This window comes from Carya illinoinensis, chromosome 14 (genome assembly GCF_018687715.1).
Source record: "Carya illinoinensis cultivar Pawnee chromosome 14, C.illinoinensisPawnee_v1, whole genome shotgun sequence".
In the NCBI taxonomy this organism is placed as follows: domain Eukaryota; kingdom Viridiplantae; phylum Streptophyta; class Magnoliopsida; order Fagales; family Juglandaceae; genus Carya; species Carya illinoinensis.
In genome coordinates this window covers 8,602,466-8,611,829 of record NC_056765.1, presented here as the reverse complement: position 1 = coordinate 8,611,829, position 9,364 = coordinate 8,602,466, and the positions used below count along the sequence as shown (strand labels likewise).

At 37.3% G+C, this 9,364-nt stretch overlaps 1 pseudogene; it reads right to left on the bottom strand.

Moving 5' to 3' along the window:
* Window positions 1-1,382: 1,382 nt before the first annotated feature.
* LOC122293534 lies at window positions 1,383-6,330 on the bottom strand (annotated as a pseudogene).
* Between the last annotated feature and the right edge of the window lie 3,034 nt (window positions 6,331-9,364).

Genomic DNA, 9,364 nt, shown 5'->3' with positions numbered 1-9,364 from the left:
CATATTGGCAAAAAACGAATAATAGGGCAGCCAATGAAGTAGTCATGAGGGATCCACATGATTGAGGGCGATTAAACAGTAAAACTAAACAAAGTGCAATGTTTGAACCTAGGAATAAAGTCCATAAGAGACATCCTACTCGACAAGAAATCTCAACCAACCAAATCCATCTAAGATTGAGATTCGTGGAGATAAGTCCAAACAAGACATACACGTTGAAAGTAAACTATCAACGATAGAATCATGCTCCTATAAGGATCATTCCATATTGATCATCTAGAATTGTACCTCTGAAGGGGTCATACCATATGGAGCACTTCAATCCTTATATAAATAATAGATTTCCAAGTATGTTCTAGGGCACATCATTCATTAGATTAAGAGAAGCTAAACTCTCTCTAGCTTAATTATCGGAGGCATCCCACTGGATTTCTCAAGGCACCTTTTTTGTTTACAGGTTGGCTAGAGTGTTGTAGGCATCACCAAAAATTGCATCAACATGAACGAATTGTAATTTATGCTTCGAATTTAGGGACTTGTAAAGTAACTTGTGATATTTTTCAAAAAGTGATAGCTCAATAATGAAATATTTTACCCCAAAAATCAACAGTATATGCCTTTACTTTCATTTTTTAGACTTACAAAATCAACAATTAAAGTAAGATAACGAGCTTTTTCATTAGTCAAGTTTGGAATCAAAACACCATTTTCTTTCTACCACTTACCAATCGACTAATTTTTCCCCTACCTGGTTGGCTACAATGTTGGGTAGTACAGTGAATAAACAATCTCCCTTGTTGACAGAAAGTTCCAATGGAAGCGCCACTATTCATTGAGACCAAAACCATTTTTTTTAAATATAAAAAACAAGGGGTACACCTCTTGGGCCCCTTAAGATAGTCACTAGACAAACGAAAATGAGAACTATATACAAAGTTCCTGGTAACAATAAAAAATTATAGGGTCGTGAGGCCACAAATGTACCACTTTTAATCAGATGATCCTACTCTTTTGCAAGGAAACAGGGGATGCCTAGTCAATTATAAGAACACGAATGGCAAACATGTTTTAATGTTACCACCACCACTCATCACCACTTGAATCATTAGATTGAAAAAACATTTGAAAGAAAACAATAAAACAATTTTGACCCAGGCTTTCTTCTTCTTCTTCTTCTTCTTCTTTTAACCTGTTAAGAATATGATAAAGATGTAGATCTACATTGGCAATAGAAATGATAATTGTATCTTCATTTCTTCGGTATAAGCTTCATGGATCTATATTTGTGCATGGCAACTCGTAAACCAGGGCTAGGGGTTGTTTTACATGAACTAGCAGCCAACAGATGAGGTCCCATAGAAAAATATAATGATGTTTACCTATTATTGTTTGCTACTGTTGCAATTTGGCCTCAACAATATCAATACAATATCAAAAAATTGACGGCACTTTGAAGGGATACCATTCCAACATTTTGTCATAAAAAATCTCAGAACTTGTGGGCAGTCCTTGGAGATCTATGGTCTAAGACCACAAGCAGCAATCCCAATTGCAGCTTACACTGGTGAATATGCAGCATAAGTTGCCTTACCAGACACCATCTCCCAAATTACCATCCCAAAACTATATGCATTACTCATCCCGGTCTCAGAAACACTCTATGGGTCACTTGCAATTATCTGTTCTCATCCAAAAAGGTGCAAAAAAAAAAAAAAACATTTTTAGCTTTGGAATACTCACTGAATAGAATGTGCTAATACAATTATGAGGACATGTTAAGCACAAGGCAAGATACAATTATGAAGACATGTTAAGCATAAAGAAAATACAATTGTGAAGACATGTTAAGCATGCTCCAACAATGATGTTTCCATAAGTGACATGAAGTCTCTTGACAAGTGTGGAGTGATCCTGAGAACTCACATACAATGAACCAAGATAATGTTTTGTGCATGATAACATTTATATTTTGTGCAATTAAAGAAGAAAAAAATCCTATAGTTGGATACCCAAAAGTTTTATCTAGGTAAAGTTGCATTATTTTCCTAGGTAGGCAAATAATGTAAGGATAGCACAAATCTTTTACTCCTATAATTAACCCACATGGTTTCATTCAAATCCAATGTAAAAGTTATATACCAAGCATTCGTCAACAATTGCAAACTCCAAAAAGTTAAAATAGCAAGCATCCACTAATGGACCATTTCTTCCCCAACCAAATTTTAGAAAATCACAATAAACAATCAAATGTGTAACACAGATAGATTTGAAGTAATTTCGATCATAGCAGATGGTGTAAGAACCTCAAACACTCAAGTTTATCGAAACCCTAAAGAGTATGGTGAAACACGGTTACAAATGCCTAAATGGGAAAGGAATGCTATATTTTGTTTCCACAGCAACCAACATTCAAAGACACAATTACCATTCATGCATTTAACGACTAACTCAAGTCGTAGACTAATTCAAAATGCTTAGTCATAGAGTAGTAGTGGTACCATTACACATCATCCAAAATTATTCAACTAATTAGCTTCATTGATTTGACTTTTTTTTCGAAAAAAAATGCAAGTACCGATTAAATAGTTGAAATTGCATAGCTATCCAATGAATTTGATAAACTTAAACTAATGTCACAGGGAACAAACCTCTAGGGCTAGCCACCGATAACCATTAGTTTTGTAGTCCATTGCCTCACCAACACTCTTACAAATAGCAACAATACCCATGTCCCCCTAGCAAGCATTTCCATGCTGGTCCAATAAGATCCTGTGTGTGTTGAGGTCTCTATATACAATGCCATGATCATTCATGAACTTCAATCCCTCTGCTACATCAACATCAATTCTTATAATTTCCTTAGTCTGAAGCTTCTTGCTCTTTAGCAATAAGTTATGAACTGAGCCACCTTCCATCAACTTTGTCACAACACACAACTCATGATTCTCATCGATGCAAACACCATAGAATTGCATAATATTTCTGTGCCCACAGGTCATCAACTCCAACAAATCCTTTCGGAGCTCAAACCCATAAGAACTCCCCTTGTCACACCCCTTAAGCTTTTCAATTCCAACCTTTTTGCCCTCGTAGACCCCCTTATACGAACTGGGTCCAATCTGTTCGATAAACTCAAGATTTTTTGAGTTCAATAGCCATTTCCCAATCTCATCCCCGCCTGACTGAATCGTCTGTCATTCATCAATCAATGCATAGAAAGAAGAAGTGGGCAATGGCATCTGAAGCTAAAGTTCAAGTTCAAATATTCATCCTCATTTCTATCATTTTGGTCAACCGGTTCTTCTTCAATCTCTGCAAAGTCTCTCTCGTTAGTGCTCTCTTCCTGACACCCACAAAGCCCAAAAGTGAGCTTCACTGCGTTGGTCTTTGGCTTCCTTGTACTCGTTTTAAGTGCATTTTCAATCCAGGTTTTAAACGATCTCTCCTTCCCAGCATGAACCAGAAGAATCCCAAGAGTGAACCCCTTCTTCTCAAAGATATGTATCTTCTTGCAACAAATGGATGCGCTATCCAGTGCCCCTGACATCACTGGCCAAGAAATCGAAGAGTTACAAGTAAATGTGAGGTTGAATACAGACCCCTAAACTTCATCATCTGAGACTTCTTGAATAACTACTGCAGGGTGGTCATCCCCCGATGCCTCCTCTATCAACTTAATATGAAGAAACACTTCTTTCATATCAAATCCAGCTTGAGCATAACTTTTAGCATCAGTTTAACAAATTAATAAATAGATGAGAAAATTAATTTAGATTAATTCTCTGTAACTAAACAAAATTAAAAGGATTGAAGAGACACCTAAATGCTCTGTTTGCCTCCTAAGAAACAAAATCCATTCCTCCATTGACCTTATAGATTAGGAGAGATTAGTTTTTTTTTTTTTTTTCATTTTTTGTTCATACTTGGAGCCGCATTGTCTTTCATTTTCCAACATTTTCTTCACAACCAAATAGAGTTTTGGCTTAGAAAACGAGCCAACCTGAAAGGCAACGAATCATAATGCTTGCAGAGGTTGGAGACGAGCTTCTCCGAGAGCTGGCTACCGGGATAGAACTGCGTAAGATTCTGCACAATGCTGCCCCACATGACCTTCTTACAGCACTCGATCTTTGGCAAGGATGAAGACAATGAGGGAGACGGCGAATCATGTGCCGAGTCGAGATTCAGAGAGTTCTTGAGGGAGGCGAGCACCTCTGACACGTTTCAACTCAGCCTCTGGAACCTCTTTTGCATCGTCGAAGACTCTTTCACCCCAAATGCAGCTCTGAAACCACCGGAGATAGTCGCAGGTGATCCTTCCGACTAGTCTTGTGTTCATCAGCACCTGCTCTATCATATCCTAGTTTATGCTGGCTTGGTTGGACATGCACTCCAGCGTCGCAACAATGCGCTCGGTCAAATGTATGCAATCCAAATGTTGGTGTTCGCAAGGCTAAAGACCAGAGCCAAAACTTTCGCTCAGATTTCCTTAATTGTGTCTATCATCATTTTCTCTTTTTGAGAGGAAAATGTGAAAGAACAGTGGAATAGAAAATGGCGGTGGTTCGTTTGTTCCAAGGGTGAGATGAGTCTACCATTGCGTTGCTACGGTTATAAATAAGAGAAATACCAGTCGTGTGTCATGATGTAGAAGTTACTTTTTTCGTAACCAAAAATATATATATATATATATATATATATGTTTTAGATATAAATATATATTATGAGTAAATTCATAAATTAACAGATTTTAGAGTATAAAATTATTTCTGTTGTAAATAAATTTAATTTATTATATAAAATTACATTAATTTATAAATTTAATTTTATAAAATTTCTTTATATTTGTAACAATTTTTCTATCATAAAATAAATAAATCTAACAAAGATTATATTAATTTATATATTTATTTTTATATAATTTTTTCTATTTACTGTACTTTCTAATAATTAAAAAAAAGTTATTATTGAAAACATGTGCTTTCATTATTGATCCAAGTCTTCACACAAATTAACTTTAGAAATTTTCTTTTAAACAATACCTTACAAAATTCTCTCAAACAACATTTTAAAGATCAAAGGCTTAATTACACGGTTATAAACAGTATAGTTAAATTATTTGTTGGATAATTTTTTATTAGATAATTTTTTATCATCTAATAGTGATAACTATATCACATCTTATCTAGTAGGATGAAAGTGAGATGGTGGTGTAATGTATATTATTACTTCATCTTAATATCTAAACACATATAAACTCATCTTATGTGAACTCCACAAAACTTATTCCACTATGTCCACTCACTACTATTCATTATCAGCAAAAACACCTGAGATGAAGAGTCCAGCTCAGCTTCTACAACAAATAAGCCAAATACCTCACAAGCTGGAATAGTCTAGATAACTTTATTCTTATACACGTGTCTCATTCTATTACACAGAATATTCTCCATCATTGTATATAAATGGGCATGTGTAATGCATATCACAATCAAGAAATATTAACATAATTGTTTCACTTTTCATTCTTTATCTGTTTTCCATTATGGTATCACGAGCGGCATAAGGATTCACGTCCAAGCTCATCCATGACTAAAGAACAAACTACTTCCAAATTTTCCCTTCCTTCTCCCTCCCATTTCATCACTGTAAAATTAAACCATGACAATTATCCTTTGTGGAAGATGCAACTTATGCCTTACCTCAAGAGTCAAAAATGTATATGGGTATATCGATGGCACCATTTCTGCACCAAAATTGCTTGATCCCATAAAACCAAGTTCTCAATATTTGGCCTGGAAAAAACAAGATCAAGGCATCATGACCATTCTCATTTCCTCCCTCTCCGAAAATCTAATAGCCCAAGTCATTGATGCTTCCACTTCATGAGAAATTTTGATCATTCTGGAGGATCTCTTTGCATCCAAATCTCAAGCACGTGCTATGAAATTCTAGTATCAACTCACCACGCCGAAGAAAGGAGCGGATTTTTTTGCCGATTACTATTATAAAGCAAAACTCATTAGAGATACACTTGTTGTTGCTGGTAAAATTTTAACTCACTCTTATTTCATTACTTATGTGCTTGCTGGCTTGGGCACCGATTTTGACTCTGTTGTTACTTCAATCACCACCTGAGTGGATCCCCTCACCCCATCTCAAGTCTATAGCCATCTCCTCACCCATGAAACTAGACTTTCCCACCAACAAACCATACTTACCTCTTCCCTTGAGTTTTCGGCTAACTCCACCACCACAAACACCACAAATTTCAGTAACAAAGGCAGGTGTATATCTCGAGGTAGAAGAGGTCACAAGGGACAAGGTCATGGCCGTAATGGTGATTAGTTCAATCTCTCCCATTTATCCTCAAATCATCCATCATGTCAGGTTTGTGGCCGACAAGGTCACACTATTCTTCAATACTATTATAGATTTGATCACAGTTACCAGTCTCCACCTCTTCCCTCTTTATCAGCTCATTTTACTTCTGCACCATCTTTTAGTGACACTAGCTCTTCTGTTGACAATAATTGGTATCCCGATTCTACTGCAACTCACCACTTTACTCACAATTTCTCTAATATGTTGTTGAATCCATCTCAATACAAAGGAGATGATCAAGTATGTGTAGGCGATTTCTTTAGCCATTCATCATGTTGGTAGCTTCACCGTTCTTTCAACATCTGGCAATCTTCTTCTGTGAAGATAATTTTATTTTCTTTGAATTTCATTCATCTTGTTTTTATGTGAAGGATTCCCACACCAAGAAAATCCTCCTCCAAGGACCTACTAGCAATGGCATGTATGTCTTACCTTCTACGTGAACTTCTCATCAAGCTTTCACTACTGCTTGAGTCTCTTCTTTTCAATGGCACGTACGTTTAGGTCACCCGTCCATGCAATTTGTCCAGTGAATAATCTCACATCTTTCTCTACCTGTGAAGTCTTCTCCAAACACTGGGTTATGCTCCTCCTGTTGTCAAGCAAAACTCCATCAACTTCGCTATGCCTGCTCTGAGTCTCGAAGCACAGCTCCTCTACAACTCTTGTTTGCTAACGTCTGGGGTCCTGCTACCATTTTGTCAAGGGGAGGATTTGGCTACTACTTGTCCCTTGTCAATGACTACAGTCGGTTTACATGGGTGTTTCCCTTAAAATGTAAATTTGATGTAGTTCAAATCTTTTTATCTTTTAAACAACATCTTGAAACACTACTTAATACAAAAATCCATGCCTTACAATATGATTGGGGAGGCAAATTTCAATCTCTAAGTACTGTTTTACACTCTTTTGGCATTTCTCATCGTTTATTTTGTCCATATGCTCATTCTCAAAATAGATTAGTTGAAAGAAAACATTGGCATATTGTCGAGACAAAACTAGCTCTCCTTGCTCATTCATCTTCACCTCAAAAATATTGGTCTGACGCATTCACCATTACTGTTTATTTGATCAATAGACTTTCCACATATGTGCTCCATAATAAATCACCATTTGAACTGTTGTGGAATAAATGTCCTGACTACAATTTTTTTAAAACTTTTGGATGTTTCTGTTAGCCCAATCTCAGACCATATAATAAGCATAAAATGGATTATCGATCCATTCCCTGTGTCTTCCTCAGCTATTGTCCTAATCATCGTGGTTATTTTTGTTTTCACGTTCCAACTTCCAAAATGTATGTGTCTCGAGATGTCCTGTTTGATGAGAGTGTTTTTCCCTTTCAAAAGCCCATTTCCAATCCCTCCGCTTCCATTCCATCAAATCTACCTAATCCACTTCTACGACCCATCGAGTCTCTTCCGTCTAATGTCCCTAATCCATCTCTCTCTCTCTCTCTCTCTCTCTCTCTCTCTCTCTCATGGCCCAGAACTTCAATATCTTCCAACATTTCAACCTCCTCTCTAACAAATACTCAAAGCCCATGACCCATGTCTAATGCTCAAAGCTCACGGCCCGCATCTCTCATCTCTTCCAATACTCTTCCTAAGTCTTCCAACTCTCTCAACCCGTCCATTATTTCATCTAGGGCACATCGACATCTCCAGACATACTCAAAATCTCATCTTCACTTCCCTAAAATTCAAACCGACGACACCATTGCTTGGCCAAAGCCCTACGCCCATGTCACCTCAGCTGCTACCCTTGATGAACCTTCCTCTGTCACTATGGCATCCAAGTTTCCTGAATGGAGGAAAGCAATGCAAGTTGAATTCGATGCCCTTCTCTCTAACAATACTTGGACTTTGGTCCCTCCCACCTCCTCTCAGAACCTTGTGGGATGTAGATGGATTTTCATAACAAAATACCTCTCTAATGGCTCAATCGAGCGACGCAAAGAAAGACTAGTAGCCAAAGACTACAGTCAACTCAAGGGACTGGATTATTCGAAGACCTTTAGTCCATTAGTGAAGCTTACGACTATCAGGTTGGTGCTTTCTACTGCAATTTCTGCTCAATGGCCAATTCATCAATTAGATGTGCAAAATGCTTTTTTGCATGGATCTCTCGATGAAACTGTGTTTATGTCTCAGCTTACAGAGTTTGTTCACCCTCAATTTCCTCATTATGTTTGTAAGCTCAATTGAGCATTATATGGCCTCAAATAGGCCACTCATGTGTGGTATGCACGATTGAGTAGGAAATTGCTTGAATTGGACTTTGTTGTCTCGAAATCCGACACTTCATTGTTCATTTATTGCCATCAATTGGTGGTCATTTATTTCCTGATTTATGTAGATGATGTGGTTTTAACTGGATTAGATTCACATGCCCTTACATAGCTTATTCGTAAGCTCAGTATTGATTTTCCCTTAAAAGACCTAGGCCCTCTCAATTATTTCTTAGGGATTGAATGTCACCGAAACCCCTTTAGGTTTGTTCTTTCTCAAAAAAAATATATCCTTAACTTACTCAAGAAAACTAATATGGCTAATTGTAAGCCTGTGGGTAGCCCAATGTCTCCTTCAACTATACTCTGTGCATTTGATTCCACCTCTATGGAAGACCCATCACTTTATAGGAGTGTGGTAGGCAGTTTACAATACTTGCTATTTACCAGACTAGATTTAGCTTTCTCAGTAAATCGAGTCTACAAGTTCATGCATACCCCCTCTATTTTTCACTGGCAATCTGTAAAGCATATATTATGCTATTTGAAGCAAACTATGGATTATGGCTTAAGCATCACACCCTCCTCTTCTCCTGCTCTGTTTGCTTTTTCGAATGCCGACTGGGCAGGATGCCCAGATGACAGAAAATCTATGGGGGGCTACTGTATGTTCTATAGTAAAAATCTAATTTGTTGGAGTTCAAAGAAGCAGTCAACCATTGCTAGACCCAGTACTGAGGCTAAACACAA